The 6,600-nt window shown below is 49.8% G+C and overlaps 1 pseudogene; it reads left to right on the plus strand.

The window, feature by feature from the left end:
- The first annotated feature begins 3,918 nt into the window (after positions 1 to 3,918).
- LOC113925613 lies at positions 3,919 to 4,876 on the plus strand (annotated as a pseudogene).
- Positions 4,877 to 6,600: the final 1,724 nt, after the last annotated feature.

The raw sequence follows: 6,600 nt of genomic DNA on the forward strand, positions 1-6,600 counted from the left end.
TGACATAAATCAGATTGACCTATAAATCGTGTTCTCCCTCTTTATTATTTTCCACTCAATACTATCACTTTTAAGATGTACATAGTTGCTGTATGTAGCACCCTGATTATTGCTTCCTAATGCTAAATAGTAGGGCTTTGTGTGCACCCGTCTTATTTTACTTACTCTTCCCCCAGCGAAGGTTTCCTGCAGTTTCTCACTACCGCAAACAGTGATGCAAACAGGGATCCTTAGACATGCTGAAGAGGGGTCTAAGAGCAAGAACAGGGTTGTGGGAGTGTTAGGGGGTACACATATCTAATCTCATTTGTACTGCCAGCTTTCTCTCCCCCAAGTTTCTACTGGTTTACCCTTTCTCCAGCAGAATATGAGAATTCCCCATTTCGTTCACCAGTACTTGCTATTTTCCTCATTACCAATCTCAGAAGCATAAAGGACTGTATCAGTCTTGTATGACCAATCTGAAGAGTATAAAGGATTAGATCATTACTGTTTTAATTTACACTTCTCTGATTATTAGCCAGTGTAAGAATCTCTGATACTTAAAAGCATTCAGTTTCCCCTGTTTGCGAATTGCCAATTCACATCTGTTCATTAGGTTCTACTACTTTGTTTTGTTTTAATTGCAGATCAACAGACATTTCTATTATGTCCTAGATAATAATCCTTGGCTTTTAATGTTGCAAATACAGTTCCCAGTTCCCAATTTGTAAGTTGTTTTGTTACCTTCACTGTCCTTTATTGCCAAAAATCTTTAATTTTGTTGTAGTCGTTATCCAATTATCCAACCCACTCTTTTTTTGAGATCTTAAAAAAAACTTTTTTAATTATTTTATTTTTTTTTTAGAGAGAGAGAGAGCATGAGTGGCAAGGGGCAGAAGGAGAGGGAGAGAGGGAATCTTAAGCAGGCTCCATGTCCAGCATAGAGGCCAACATGGGGCTTGATCCCACAACCCTGAGATCATGACCTGATCTGAAATCAAGAGTTGGATGCTTAACCGAATGAGCCACCCAGGTGCTCCCCCCATTTTTTTCTTTTTTTTTACATTTATACATTTACTTCATGGAAACATGTCTGCAACATATTGTTAAAGGAAAAACAATGAGTTCTAAATTAGCAGGTATACTATGATCCTACTTATATACAGTGATTCACAACATTAGTAACAAGTATGCCCCCTCATTGGTTTGAGTACAAAGTAAAGCCATATTTCTTTTACTGTTCAAATTATAATAACCCAGATCCTATTTTGCTCAATTTAACAGAAAATATCACTTTCTTTCTTGGCTCCCCTGTCCCAAGATCCCTCAATGTCAGTTTTTATGATCTTTTCATAGAACCAACTCTTGGTTTTGTTGATTTTTTTCCTGTTTGTCTATTCTCTATTTCATTTATATCTGCTTTAATCTTATTTATTTTCTTCCTTCTGCTAACTTTGCTCAACCCACATTTGACTTCTAGGGCGTGTGCCTTAGTGTTCAGTCTAAAAAGTCACATTTTTTAAAGTTTAGCTTTCTAATTGGTGTAAACACTGATTTTTTTCTCACATAAAAAGCAAATTTCTTCAACATCAGCAACTAAAAAGTCCTTCCTTTCCCTGTGATTTGTGGTGCAATTTGTATTATTTAATCAGGAGTAGATTCTGAGTTCTTCCTTATATTTCACTGGCCCTCTTGAATTCATGAATTCTGTTATCCATTCATTAAACAGATACTTACTGAGCACCTGCTATGACTGAGACGTTATTTTATGTGCTGGAAAACAGACAAGTTTCCTGACTACCACAGAGCTTACCTTAGGGTAGGTAGGTAATGTAGAGCCTTCAAGGTCACTTAAAGAACTTTGGCATTTACTAAAATAACCATAACGGCCGGCACATATATTTTTGCACTACTGTGCACCAGGCACTGTTCCAAAGGCATTATACATATTAATTTACCTGATCCTCTCAGCCACCCTGTGATAGACTTACTACTATTATTCCCCACCTTACCGATAAAGAAACCACAGCAAAAATGGCTTAAGTAACTTGCCTAAGGGCATACAACTGGAGGGAGACAAAGCCAGAATTCAAACCTGATCAGTCTGATTCTGGAGACTGTTCTCTAACACATTGCTCTCTACTGTCTCTACCTGGGATGGGAACCCACTGTGTGAATACCACGAATGATCCAGATACTAGGTTTACTTAGGCTACTGTGTGGAAAGTAGGCTGTAGGTGGGCAAGAGTAGAAAAAGGAGACCTGGGGTGCCTGGGTGGCTCAGTCATTAAGCGGCTGCCTTTGTCTAGGGTCATGATCCCAGGGTCCTGGGATCGAGCCCCGCATCGGGCTCCCTGCTCCACGGGAAGCCTGCTTCTCCCTCTCCCACTCCCCCTGCTTGTGTTCCCTCTCTCGCTGTGTCTCTCTCTGTCAAATAAATAAATAAAATCTTTAAAAAAAAATAAAGAAAGAAAAAGGAGACCGACCAGGGACTATATCAGTAGGCTCAACAAGAGCTGATGGTGATCAGGACTAATTAGCAGCAATGGAGGAAGTAAGAGGAGTCACATTCTTGATTTGTTGACAACTGGGCAGTGGAGCATTGGAGAGAGAGAAGAGTCACTGACGATTTCAAGGTTTTTATTTTGAATGACTTGAAGGATGGAGTTGTCATTTACTAGATGGGGAAGACTGCCTGAAGAACAAATTAAGGGAAGAAAACTCCCTTAGCCTTTTAGATGCCATTATATAAAGGGATCAAGGGCGCCTGGGTGGCTCAGATGGTTAAGCGTCTGCCTTCGGCTCAGGTCATGATCCCAGGGTCCTGGGATTGAGTCCCGCATCGGGCTCCCTGCTCCTTGGGAGCCTGCTTCTCCCTCTGCCTCTCTCTCTCTCCCCCTCTGTCTCTCATGAATAAATAAATAAAATCTTTAAAAAAAATTAAAAAAAATAAAGGGATCAAAAAGATCCCTTTTAGATGTCATCAGACACCGGGATTTGAATAGGCAGTTGTATATGTGAGTCTGGAATTCAGAGGCAAGATCCGTCTAAGACATATAAGTATGAGTAACATTGCCACATCGACTTTTTTTTTTTTTTTTTTAAAGATTTTATTTATTTATTTGAGAGAGAGAGAATGAGAGATAGCACGAGAGGGAAGAGGGTCAGAGGGAGAAGCAGACTCCCTGCCGAGCAGGGAGCCCGATGCGGGACTCGATCCCAGGACTCCAGGATCATGACCTGAGCCGAAGGCAGTGGCTTAACCGACTGAGCCACCCAGGCACCCGCCACATCGACTTAAAAGGCTAGAAGAAATCACCAAGGGAGAGGGAGTAGGAAGACAAAAAGGTCCAAGGACTAATGTTAGCATATTCCAACATTAAGAAGGCACCGAGATGCAGAGGAAATGAAAAAAGATTAAGATGAACAGCCAGTGAAGGTGGTATAAAACCAGGGGGCTACAGTTTTAGAGAAGCTAAGTCAGTCGAGTGTTTGGAGGAGAAAGTAATCTTCTTTATCAAACAGGTGATGATTAGTACCACTGTTTGTTTTTGTAAACTCATGTCTCAGCAACAGTGCTACAAGATCTTATTAGTTATAATAATTTGTTTATTTCTTGTTGGCTTATGTAAGAACTCATAAATCTATAAAGAAGGACAATTTTGTGTCTTGTCTCCTTTTCCTATTAATATACTTCTGTGGTAGTCATCAGAAAGGCCCACCAGTAATTCCTATCTTCCCCTTTCCGGGTACATATTAGGATTTAACTTCCTGCCTCTCCTGTCGGCGGGTGGGGCCACGGGGCTCTTTCTGGCCAACTGAGTTTTGAGCCGAGTGACACGTATGACTTTGGAACCACAGCATTTAATTGTGGATGCCAGACCTGCCTGAGTTGTCATTTTCCCTTAGACCTAAAGACTGGCAATGTTTAAGATGATGGCTCTTCCCTCAGCCTGCCTCTCGGAGCGGTAATGAGCCCAATCTCTCTGCCAACCCATAAGGAGCATTTAGTAAGAGCAAGAAAGTCTTGTGGAGGCGTCCAGAGGCCTCGAGGCCTGTGTCACAGTGTGAAGGAGGGCGCGCCGCACCTGCCAGGAGGATGCCCAGGCCGTCCTGCCCTCACCTTTCCCATCCCACAGTGACCACAGGCAAGTTCTCAGCTCCCTCCCATCTGGAGATTAGGTCTAGGGGAGATCGAGGCCAGTGTTCTCGCCAAATCGGCCGTAGCTCCCCCAGACCGACCCCAAATCCTCGTTCAAGTGTCTTCAAAACGATTTTCTGCCAAGAAGGCCCTCCAACTCCTCTACTCCATCCTACCGCCACGAGGGCTTTCTCAGCCAGGGGCGCGGGAGCTCGGGGTGCCCTGCCCCGCCCCCCAGCTGAGCGCGCACGCGGAGCCCCACTCCTCCCGGGCGCCCCCGCTGCGGAGACCGCGGCTTCGCGGACGGGTCAGAGCGGGGATGGCCGTGACCTCAAAGGAAATATACAGCAGCACCTTTCCTGTCTTCTGCCTCAACTCCCGAGAAGAGGGCCCGAGGACCCTTTACCAGGGATTCCCGCCCACCGTGCTGGGGATCAGGGCCGACGCCGGGCGGAGCTTCCTCCCCCGGGAGACGCTCAAGAGCCTGCCCACAGCCCGGCCCTTTGCCCGCGGGATATTTGAGGTCTGCGTGGGTCTCCGCCGGCAGTCGGCCTCTTACCCGCCGGCAGTGGTGCCGCGGCGCCTGCAGACCTCCGGGTCACCCGCCACCCGCGCGCCTCCATCGTGTGCCAGCGAGCGGGAGGAGGGCGCCGCGCGTGGCCCAGGAACTGCTTCAAGGGCCCGATCGCCGTGGGCATCAGCTTCACCATCTTGGACCTCATGCAGGCCCCTCTGCGGCACCTGCAGAGCTAGGGGCCCTGCGCGGACCAGCCGCTGTTGAGACAGGGAGCAGAGCTTCGACGTGCGCTGAACTACTGACCCCTTTTGTTTCTGAGCCGGGGGAGTGACGGTGGGCTTGGTTCCACCCTACGAGTCACGTTGGAGCACCTTGTAAAACAAGCTGGGGGGTGCCTGTACTGGGTCCCAGAGGTCCATGAGTAAAACCAGCGGCCCTTGAAATGCAGCGGGACTGGTGAGCGGGGCTCCCACAGTCTCCCCATCCCTCCTCCCCAGGGCTGGCACTGCCTCCTGGAGGTGTTGCCCTAAATGTCCCGAGCTGGGAGTGACCAGCACCGCTTCCTGGCGCTCTGTGACCTTGGACATGCTCCTAGTTCTAGTCAGCCTCTGCCCAGGGGGCTCAGAGCCAGACTTGGCCTGCCCCTATGCTCACGGGAAGGAGGGAGCTCCAGAGCGTATAGAGAAGCTGGCCTCCGGGGACTGGTGAGCTGGGGACAGACTCATACTCAGTTGGAGCTCTAAATGTTGCCTCTTCCCAGTCCAGCCCCGCCCCCACCCCACCCCCACCACACCTGTCCCGCCTTTACCATTGCTTCCCAGAGGAGGGACGTGACTCCTCTATCACCAGAGCCTCCGGCTGGGGAACAGCCTTCTCCCAAGAGCATTATTCGGATCCGGGACTCCACGGCCAAAGTCAGGCCCCAGGAGTGCGTTCTCCCCTCTGTTGCCCACCTGCCAGTTTGTAATGGTCCCAAGAGGGCCACGCCTCCCCCAGGCTGCAGGATTTGAGGAATCGCCATGGGTCTGGGTCTGAGTCATAACCTGGGGGCATCTGGCACATCCCTGGCTCCCCTCCTGGGCGGGCGCTTGGCCAAGACACGGGGCAATGTAGGGCCCACAGGGTTGTCTGATTTCCATGAACGGAGTGCTGGGAAGTAGCTAGCTGGTAGCCTTGATCTTCCTAAAGTGGGAGCTCCTGAGACAGAGTGTGGCATGGGGGCCGGAAGGAAGCTCGGAGGAATCGGAGGAGCGCACGGAGAAGTGCCCGGGGGCCTGCTGAGTTTCTTGATTTCTTTTGGTTTTGCTTTTCAAGCCGGCTGACCCTGACTCTAGTCAGGGTCTAGTCACAGTAAACCCTGACCAGCGCCATCTGGTTCCAGGCAGAGGGTGACCAGAGGGTCAGTGTTCACAGATGGCTCCACAGCCAGGATGTGTGAAAGGGTCGGTCTGAGAAGGCATGTTTGCCCCTCGCACATTCCCAGTCATGGCTTTCATTTCTCCCTTTGTTCTGTCCCATTTCTGTTCTTGCCTTGGACCTGTGGGTGTGAAGACCCCTCTCTGTCCTTCCTTGCATGGGTCCAGCGGCCAGCCCCAGTCTCCGCCCCAGGGTCCCAGGCAGCCCGTGATGGCTGTCCTGTTGGGTGGGCTTCCCACCTCCTCTCCCGGCCTTGCCAGGCTGGACAGGAGAGGCAGGGACTGCTCACAGGGAGACAGGGTGGGGACCCAAGGGCCTCCCGGTGAGAGAAAAGTAGCAGGGGCTGGGGGTCCACTCCAGGCAGATGAGACCAAATGAATGGTTGGGCAGCACTCCATACTGAGCTGCAGGCCGGGCAGCTCCAGGTCCTGGGGCCCCCGTGTTCCTCCCCAAGGTGGCTCACAGCAGAGTGGGCCTGGGCCGCACCCCGCACCCCCAGCCCCGCACACAGCTGGGCTGGTGCCCTCCAAGGTCACACCCCTCC

Source organism: Zalophus californianus, chromosome 2 (genome assembly GCF_009762305.2).
Source record: "Zalophus californianus isolate mZalCal1 chromosome 2, mZalCal1.pri.v2, whole genome shotgun sequence".
Taxonomy (NCBI): domain Eukaryota; kingdom Metazoa; phylum Chordata; class Mammalia; order Carnivora; family Otariidae; genus Zalophus; species Zalophus californianus.